This window comes from Pezoporus flaviventris, unplaced genomic scaffold (assembly GCF_033815535.1).
Source record: "Pezoporus flaviventris isolate CSIRO_AGI_PZ_B2104156 unplaced genomic scaffold, CSIRO_AGI_Pfla_v1 ptg000002l, whole genome shotgun sequence".
NCBI lineage: Eukaryota > Metazoa > Chordata > Aves > Psittaciformes > Psittacidae > Pezoporus > Pezoporus flaviventris.
Genome location: NW_026892550.1, coordinates 84561382 through 84572276, shown reverse-complemented (window position 1 = coordinate 84572276; position 10895 = coordinate 84561382).

Genomic DNA, 10895 nt, shown 5'->3' with positions numbered 1-10895 from the left:
GGCTCTGCCTTGGCAGGGGCGTTGGAATAGATGCTCTCCAGAGGTCCCTTCCAACCCTAACAATTCTGTGGTTTTAACTTATTTCCCCAAGCCAGTTTCATTTAGCACCCTCTGAGTGTACATGTGGCTCTTAATTACATTCAGAAGCCCTACCATAACAGTGATCTGGGGAAAGGCAGGGCCCTGAGGGATTAGTGGGAGCACTCTGTCAGAGGTGGTCTCTTTTTCTGAGCTCCTGTAATACTAGAGATAGCCATTGTTTATGTGCATAGCTCTTCTTTTCCCAGAATATAAGCAGCTCATTTAAGGCCAACTAGCACAATTCATCATCAAATGAACTGTCTCAGAGCACAGTGTAAACCATCCTGCCTTGATAAAAACAAGGTAGGGAGGCAAGGTCAGACAGCAGTGGTATGATGTATCTCACAGGAACAAATTAATAGATTCCCAGTGTTTTCCTGCATACACATTATAACTGAAGATAATTTAGAAGGCACTGCCGTCAAAATAGTACAAATCAGTAGCAGAACCTTTTTTTCTCACACAAAGAGCATTTATTCAGTTCAGGTGCAAAGGAGAAGCAGCCCAGCAATTTAAACATAGATTAAGTAGCCTATTATCCCATGCTAAACTGTGTTTACCCATCTATCCATCTATCTAAAGCTTTTTCACTGTGTTAACAAAATGTCATACATTGCCAAAATGCTTGGTATGTATGCTTAAATGGATATATATAGTGTTCTCACAGACCTTTACTATCTTGCTTAACTAATAAGCAAAATTACTGGCAGGTGTACAGTCATGTTCTCTACACCAAATGAAGAATCTATCCCAAAGATGCATTACATGTTCTTATAGGAACACAAGCACTGTATAAAAGGTAGATTAATTAATTAAAAATAGAACTTCCTTTTTCAAGGCTGAAAGTTTCAAAACATGAAAAATTAACGTTTCAAGCATAAAAGCCATGGATTTATACAGTGATAAGGGAATAGACTCCGCAACTCGTTAAAGTTGTAAAGCAGGTATGCGTTTATTCAGCTGAAGGTGCATGGGGGATTACTCCTCCAAAGGCATGTGCGCCTCAGTGTTGTTTTCCTCTACATTTAGCCTGTAAAGTACTACATATGCATTAGGTTACACAATATGAACATACATATTTATGTCCCATCCCTGCTTCGTATTATAATGAGCTCAAAGGTCCTTTGCACATGCGCAGCTCCTCCTGGTGGTCGTGGCCAGGGGTCTTCAGATGAAGTAAACGAGTCTTCCTCGGGCCTGAGCTTTTCACCCTTGGTCCTCACACATGCTCTTTAGGAGCCTGGATGAGTCTGGTCTATGTCCAAATGGTTTTGCTGAAACTTAAGTAACTGTTTTCCTTATTAGGAGGTTATGTTCTGGTACTGCCTGGTAAAGCACGATAGGTATTTGCTGAGCAATATATCTGTTAAGCAAGCTATGTAACTTAAGCAATACCCCCTTGTACAATTCACCTAACCCCCTTGTACAATAGTCCACATCAACAGGTTCATGCATTTAGATAAGTAGTATCAGCAAGTTCAGCAATTTATATCTAATTCTGAACAAGAAAAATAATAATAATAATACAGTGCCATCAATTTCTGTCAGATATTTGACCTTTTCAGCTCTTCTGTGTTGTCTGGTTGGTTTGCCAGTTACACCTGCCTGGGTTACCTGCTTTGGGTAGATCATGCCTTTGCCTTGCCTTTAACACTTCGTGTTTCCCCATGACATGCGGTTAGCCTGTTTCTTTAGGATGGTATGAGCCTACATCATGGCATGAATTAATCACATTCAGTTATTTTCAAGTTTCTGTCTTAAAACATTGTGTGGACTTCATCATCTCTGGCACTATCATTGATTAGTCTTCCCCTTGAACTTCTGCTCTCCAGCCACTGTATCTTTTCCACTGTCTTTAAAGACAAGCAGTCTATATTGCTCCAGTGCACCACAGAAACGCAGCAACAGGCAGCAATGGAATTAATTTCTTGTTAGGACAAAACAGACAAACTCTTTAACAGAAGTCTGTGAATTTTCATCAGTGAATCTCATTCTTGTTTATCATTTCTGAAGGAAAAATGCTGGATGACCAGGCTGGAGGATGTCTGGAAGAAAGTAACTATAAAGGCCAGGCAGACAGGATTCTGAAGGATTTAGTTTTGCGTGGCCTTAACAGTTCTGTTTGATGGGCTTAAATAATAAAGGTCAGCTAAGTATATTCAGAGGGTGGAGAAGGAGAAGGAGCATTTAGATTTCCCAGCCAGTTGCAGCTCATTTTGTAAGCAAGGTAATAAATGTCTGACAATCAGGTTCCTGGAAGCTGAGAGGGGAGTGTTAGGAAGAGAAAATAAAAGAACAGCAAACCTAAGAAAACACAAAAGTCCACCTACAAAACAGCAAATAGAGGATGTTTTTTCAAATTGATCTATTCTGACACAAGCGCAGCATGATTTCCTGCAACCATCCTGGGTAAAGCAGTTTATTAGCACTTCCCTCAAGGCTTGTTTTTCACAACCAGCTTGTATAGCCTTGTGTGTTGGGTCTCACAAGATCTCTTGCTTGTTCTTTCTAACCATTAGCCACATCTCAACTTGTAGAGAACTGGAAAATTTGGAGGTGACAAGAAGCATGAGCCCATAACGAATTTGACAGAGGGTGATCTCCACCTCACCTTCAGCTGGCTAGGGCGTTTCTGGCGATGGTGAAAGCTCCACATTGCACAGTGCCAGGCAGCCCAGAAGGGAGAGACACACAGAAATGCCAGAGGAGCAAGGCAGAAGGGGAAGCACAGTCCACTGCTGTGTGGTTGGCCAGCTAGAGGTGCCAAATTCTCTTTAAGTCTAATGTAGTCTAACTGCTGAGAGAGACGGGTTGACAGAGGTGAAGAGGTGGGGCTCAAAATGCTCCATGTGAGCTTGCAGAAGGAGCTACTGAGTCATCAGTGTATGCAAGTGACCAAAACATTGGAGAGTCTTTGTTATTCATAGCCCTCTGACATCAGGTGAGATTGCTATGGCACTGGAGGAGAGCTGCAAGGAGCTTGTCAGGATGAGATACAAGCAGAGAATGAAGCCCACACATGTATCTGAAGGGGACGTTTACTTCCTTAAGGATAGAGAGTCCAGCCTTACCTAAATTTTAGACATTTTTTTTCTCTGTAGTTCTGCCTGAATGCATTGGGAAAAGGAAAAAAGGCCATTGCCATGTAACTTCTGCTAGGGGTTCCTTTGAGTGCTGAGCTTGCCTTCTCACCTTCTAACAGACTTTGTGGAAACTACCTGCATAAACTTGTTACAGTGTTTTAGGAGTAACAGCCGGGGCTGAGTGTGAAAAGTGGCTCATGGGAGAAAGTTGCAAGACCATGTGATAGGTAATGGCCATTTATATTTATATTTTCCTGTGTAATGGATATTCTAATGTCATTAGCATTAGGTGGGTAGTGAATAAGCTATGCTACCCTTCCTCTGTTAGATATTGCTCCCTTAAAACAGCAACAGTCGCTGATCGAGTTGACTTCATGAAGGAGTATTAAAACCTACACCAAGTGCTACTTCCATTTGGCACCTATTCCTCATCATATTCCAGGGACCAGTGTCGTTAGCTCTAAAGGCTCTTTCCAGTATGTGTCCTAATCAGTCTGGAGTATTAAAAGTACTGGAGCTACAGAAAGCCTCTTTAGTTCCAAAAGTTAGTTTACCACACACACTTATGAGAAATCCCTGCAGAAGGAAAAGGAGAAACTGCAAGCTTGCAACAACGGCTACATTGAATGAAGCACATTGCAAAGGACTCTCAAATGCTGAAAATAAAAGCATGCATGGGAAAAATCAACAGTAATTCTTTTTTTCCTTGTCTAACAATGATGAGTGTCTTGCATGGGAATACAAGAATTAACACTCAGGGATATCAGCACCATTGAGTTACTGCCAGGAAATTCCAAAGTTGGTCTTCAGAAGGGATAGCTGGATGCTTTGTCTGTTAGCTTCAAAGCACCAACGCATTTGTCTCAAGATGATATTAACATTTGTGTGCCTCTAGCAAGAACATTACAAACCCTGTGCTTCTTCTGCTCTTCCTTTATACATCGATTGAAGGTGTTGCATATTATCTTCCATTGTATTTCAAAGAGTCTGGCAACTGGCACCAGAGATACATACTGATCTGTATATTGGCATTGCACCATTATGCAGGCAGAGAGTGATCCCTCTAGTTCACGCACTCGTCTCCTTTTTTACTTAATGTGACCACACACAGTTCAAATGCACCCACAATGTCTCAAACCCAGCATGTATCACCTCGTGCACAACACCCAATTCACACATAGAGCCAAGGTATTCGTTTATTGCACATAATTTGTTATTATGTGCAAAGAGGACTGCTACCAACCCATACAAAATTCACAGTTAGTTACACAATTCAGTTCAGGTTAATAACTCCCCGTGAATCTCACACCATTCACCAATTGGGTAGTTAATTTACATTGTTGATTTCTTACTACAGATGCTCAGGGAAAGGGTATTTTAACCTGGGTGGGGGTCTTTCGACCTCAAGCACAATTTTTAATATTCAGATGAAGTTATAATGAGGATAGATCATCTAAAAGACAGCCTAATCAAGTCTTGCTGACACACTGAATTCGTATCTTGATGATGTCCATGTGTTTTCAGGAGGGTACCAGTTTTCAAGGATAGTATTTTCTGATAAGAAATTCTTCAGCCCTGTTTCATAATCCACCTACATGAGGTCTTTTTCTCAGCTATCAATTATCTTCATTAGTCAGTGTTGTTTCCAGGTCAATCTGACCTTTTAGGAGGCCCTTGTATCTATTCAGGCTTTTTCAATAGTAACACAAGTTCCAATTTTAACTATACAGCCTACATCACCCACACAGCTCCTAAAAAGCCTGTTTCCTGGCAGGGCTTTTCCATGCACAATAGATGTGATGCACAGTAGGTTTCCATACACAGCTGCTGAGTGATGCTCTAAAGAGATAATAATAATTTTTCTAATTAAATATTCAGTTACAAAAAATCATGTGAATTGACAGTAAAATCTCTGCACTCAAAGCAACAAACTTCTACTAATAGATCTCTAATAGCTCATTTCAAATGGGACTAAAACATGCTTGTTTTTCTTTTGGAAAGCTTTAAAAATAGGCTGAAAGGATCTGAAAGAGATTAAGTGGTGTTGATTCAGATTTTGTCTACATTAGCAAGGAAGTCAATGCAACAGTAACAATGAAATATTTGCCCAGAGAAGCTGTGGATGCCCCTTCCCTGAAGTGTTCAAGGCCATGTTGGACTGGGCTTTGAGCACCCTGGTCTAGTGGAAAGCATCCTTGACTGTGGCAGGGGGTTGGAACTAGATGATGTTTAAGGTCCCTTCCAACCCAAACCATTCTATGATTCTATGAAATATGCTGATCTTGAAGCTCTTCACCTCCTCATTCCTTCCAGTTCAGGAGGTTTACTTCAAATTTGACCTAATTTACTGTGGTGTTGAACATCCTCCTCAGACAAAGTTCAACACTTTTGAAAAGAAAACCCCAAAAGAATCAAATGTAAACGTGTGCTAACTATATTTCTGCAAAGAGATGTCAATAATAAATAGCTTAAAGGCATTTTAAATACATACACCTCTGTATACCTAGTGTGCACATATATATACAAGTAGTATATGTGTATATGTAGAGACTGGTTTCCTATTGTTATGCACCAGGAACTGCATGAACCCTGAAAAATGTAGGGACTCAAAACTTCGAATATATACAAGACAAAGAATATAATGGGGCTATCTGGAGCCACACTTTGAAAAACATGACACTGATGCAACAACTGAAAGACTCTTAGCTTGCATCTGAAGTAGAGAGCTTATCTTGATTAGATAAGCATGCCTTAGTAAGACTGTCAAGTACCTTGATGAGTGGTCTACAGATAAACGGGATACCAAGTTAAAGAAAATGCAGACATCCTGGTGAAAACTCAACCAATCATTCTCATAACAGAGGTGGAAATGACTGTACACCATGGGTGTGAGGCTGCAAGAAACAGCACTTGGATTCCTGTCTTCTTCAGAATTGGGTGTGCAGAACTCCTTTGCAACCTAATTAGGCTACAACAACCATTAAAGTTTGACTGTAAGAACTATAATAGAAAGGCTAAGATTTGTGGGAACAGAATGGGAATGTCTGGGTGTGGAGACAGCCAAGTACACCCACCCATTAGGGAAAGGGGCCTGTGTTACCACTTTCTGGTATGGAGGAGGATGGCTGAAGTACAAATATGGGGAGGCCTGGCAGATTTGTTAGTGTCGAGACAAACACATAACCACCGGGATGGTTATATGAGGTGCTTTATTGAGGCGCCAGGAACCAGGGGTACGCACCCAAATCTGGTTCCGACTCCCGTCACATCGTGTTCACACTTTATACACTAAAAATTTCGTAATAATACATATTCAACACAGATTACATCATTGACTAATACATATGCATCAAGGATTGCTACATCAGTCTATTACGACATCAGCCTCTTTTGCGCTTGCGCAGCCCCCTCTGGTGGTCGCCCTGATGAAGTAAGGAGTCTTCCTCAGATGAAGTAAGAAGTCTTCCTCAGGTCCTCTTCACCTTTTCTCTACTTGGCCAGGTCCCAATCGTCTTGTGGACGTTAGCATTCTCTTATCTTCACCAGGATGCTTCTGGTATGCCCTTTTTGGCTATCTTAAACTTAGGTTCTGCTTGGGTAGAGTTTTACAATACATACACCCATACTCCCCTCACCATATATAGTTACAGACTACCATAGTTATAGAGTAACTATGATACAAAACGGCAAAGTTACAACGTTTTCTAATATACAAAGCCTCACTATTGATTTATAAATTTCTCAAATATAATCATTTAACTATTTTATATGATTATTTTATTGTAAAAACTTCACCCTTTTCTAACAGATTGACCATATCACACTCCCACTGACCTGCCAAGGCAAGCACCATGTGCTTACCATGGTGGAAGCAACCACAGGATGGCTGGAAATCTATGCTGTGCTCCACAGGACTGCCCAGAACACTATCCTGGGCCTTGAGAAGCAAGTCTGGTGATGACACAGGAAAGCAGTCTAGGTTATTGCTGCCTCAGGCAAAGGCAAGTCCATTTGTGGGATTGGTTTTGCTCAAGGACCTTGGTGCACTTGGTGGGTAGTGCAGGAGAATGGGGAAGTCTAGTCCATGCCTCAGGGGGATTTGATTTTGGGTGAAAATAGGCAATTAATTAAACTGTATGATGTTTATTGCAATATAATACTCTATATTATCACTCCTATGGCAGCTAGATACCCACCATCGCAGCGGGTGTCTGGCAGCACCTGTATTCACCACTCTAAACTCCCATTTTGATCACCATAAATGAAGAATGAACTTTGATGTAACTGGACAAGAGCAGTGGTGCTGGAATTGGAAATGGCTTCACATACAACAGTACAACACCGCACAATACCTCTACTACTGTGGATGGATTTTTAGCAAAGAATGGCCACGTTCCCAAGTCAGCAAGTGCCTATGTGGAGTTCGACATGAACCGAGGATGAAGGAGGACGTGGGTAAGGAAGCAAAAGTAACAGTGCAAGCAAGATAAGAAGAAACTGGAATGTGCTAAGATACAAAATAGTGAATTGTTAGCAAATTTTAAAGGTTAAGTTCCCATACGCTTATTTGATCAATTGTATACCAGTTGCTGTATGCTACAAGAATATATATCAAAACATAATATACTAAGCTATTGTATATGTATCCAATCATAATACAACAAGCTATTGAAGATGTATCTAATTATACTACAGCAAGCTATTGTAGATATATCCAAATATTATACAGCGAGCTATTGTATATGTAGCCGTAGTTGCTGTGTGTTACAAGAATATGTATCCGATTATAATACAGCAAGCTATTGTAAGCAGATGCAGAGAACAGTATAAAAAGGATAGATGCTTTGTAATAAACGGCTTTGGTCTGATGACATTGATCTCTGACTGAGTCCGTTTTTTCTGTGGCATACTGCCCTGTGAAAGTCTGTTGTGACAGATGGAGCCCAAAGTCATGGACTAAGTTAACAGACTTTTATAGGGATGGTCCATAAACTAAGGGAAAGATACCTGTGTGTGCATATATCAGAAGACAGGAAAGGTGATGGTGTTCGGCAGTGTGGGATGTGACGTGACATGATTGGTATTAAGGGTACTGTCCTGGTTTCAGCTGGGATAGAGTTAATTTTCTTCCTAGTAGCTGGTGCAGTGCTGTGTTTTGGCTTCAGTCTGAGAATAAAGTTGATAACACACTGATGTTTTACTTGTTGCTAAGTATTACTTAGCCTGATCAAGGACTTCTCAGTTTCCCATGCTCTCCCCATGAAGAACAGAGCATGGGAAACTGAGAATCCAGGAGGGAGCATAGTCAGGGTAGCTGACCTAAACTAGCCAAGGGGATATTCCATACCATAGAATGTTATGCTCAGTACATAAACTGGGGAGAGTTGGATAGGAGAGGGTAGTCACTGCTCAGGGACAAGCTGGGCATTGATCAGTGGGTGTAAGAGACTGTGTCGGTGAAAACACCACCGAAGAGACAGCATCAGCAAAAAACGACATTGCTGACACCGCTGCCTCAGTGGATGTTGGTGCAGGATGTTTGTCCCAACATTGCTACAGCAGGAAAACCATCGACACCTTGGAACAACAGGGGAGAGCTAACCCAACCCCCAACAGGGGAGAAACTTAACCCAACCCTTGTGTATGTGCACAGACCCGGGGTCAAGGAGATGGAGGAGTCTGGAGGCCCCTGAGGACCACCTAAAGCTTCTGGAAGATCCCCTAGTGATGGTACTGGGCATGCGCATTACTGCTGATGGATGGAGGATGTGGTTAAGGAGAGCAGGTCATGACAACTCTATAAAAGAACGGCACCAACCAGCATGAGGGAGAATGTTTTCCTCAATGGACTTTAAAACTAGTCAGACTGTCAGGATGCCACAGCTCTGGGGTGGTAGCTTGCGATGACAGATGACATGGACTCCTCTCATGAGGTGAAGAGAAGACCCTTTATTGAAATACAGCTCGAATTTTATACCCCCTGCCCCAGCCCTGCAAAGTGCGCACAGCAATTTTTGCTCCCCTTATTTCTATACAAAATATTAATCACAAGATTATGACATTATTCCTTTTTCTTTGCACAGGCTTATCTCATGTTAGTCTTATGATCACATTATTGCAAACACAGCATCTTATAATCACATTATTGCAAATGCAGTGTCTACACATTCCATTTTTGCTCAGAGCCAGTTCCTTGTTCTTTCTCCTGGTTCCTTTTCTCTTCTTTATTTTTATCTCTCCCAAGGCCTGTGTCCAACCGTCTGTATGAAATCCCAACTGCTGCTCGTGGTGGAGACTAAGCTGCATCCATCCTCCACAGAAGCTATTGCTGTGAACTCTTTTATTCTTTCCTCTTACTTTCCTTCTTTTCTCTCTTCATCTCCCTCTCTCTCTCTGGAATTTGCAAATCTGTTGTTGTACAAATACAGTTCCTTGGTGCTTGACTCTGTTTTGAGTCTCAGTTCTGTTCCCGAGAATACAAGCAAAACTGCGCTCAGGCCTTTGACCGGCATGAGACACTTTCTCAAAACCCAGGCCGTTAGTGTGAGTTCAGTGGAGGTAACGTAATCAGGGCCAATGCAGTTTTGCCTGGACCAGAGTATATGGAGCTAAGACGATATTAAAAGTAATAATGAATCAAATTAGGACACTGATACTAAGAGAGCAATTGTAGGCTCATAGGAAGGAATTAGGCATAGAGTGACCTGTTTTTATTTTATATTACAACAATTAAGCTGTTACTACTCCAACTAGCTCTTCAAGCACTGCCTCACAATGATGTTTCTAAGAACGGTGAAGACTGCCTTGTTGACCCATCAGGCCAACACAGCTGCAGCCATGTGATTTGCATTAACAAGAACTGTGATGAATTCTCCACAGAAGCGTCATAAATGTTATTTTCAGATTAAATTATGCAGTGAGACCACTCAGCTTGACCTCAAAGCACATAATGGAACATATTAAACTGGCTGCATCACTCCAAAGAACTTGGAGGAGTTTTATATGGGATAATTCAAGAAAAATCTGAACTTCCATGGGAAATTAGGAATTCCTTAATACATGCTATGGGCTAAAAGGCATTATGTAAGGAAAATACTGTTAATATGTAGACAGTGAACAGTCACAAGATCTGTAGTAAAAAAAAAATGAAGGAAAGCCATTCTGAAAATTTCAGGCAGTGTATGACAGAGAAATAAGATGGGATGGATCAAGAGCTGACCAAGAGTTTATGGATCAGGATTAAAGGGAGGGCAGGGGCAAGGGATATTACAGTGGGGTTCTGCTACAGGCCACCAAACCAGGAAGACTGAGAGTGTGAGGCTTTCTATAGACAAGTAGGTGCAGCCTCACATTCACAAGCCCTGGTTCTCATGGGGGACTTCACCCACCCTGGCATTCATTGTAGGGGTAACACAGCAGGGCACAAGCAACCCAGGAGGTTCCTGAAATGCATTTATGATAACTTCCTTCTCCAAGTGACAGTGGAACGAACAAAGAGAAGGTCTGTTTCCTTCTTCTGTCCATGAAAGGATTGACAGAAAGCTGGTGCTTGAAGGTGGGATAAGAGAACTAAGGGAAATGTTGTGTGTTCTTAATAATTATTAGGAAACTTGTGCTTCCATAGTGTTAACACAGTGTCACCTCTTAAAAAGATGGTCATAAGACAAGGAGAAAAGAGTTATGGGATATTTAGTAAAGGACTCCTGCATATAGAATGGGAATGCTCCCAAG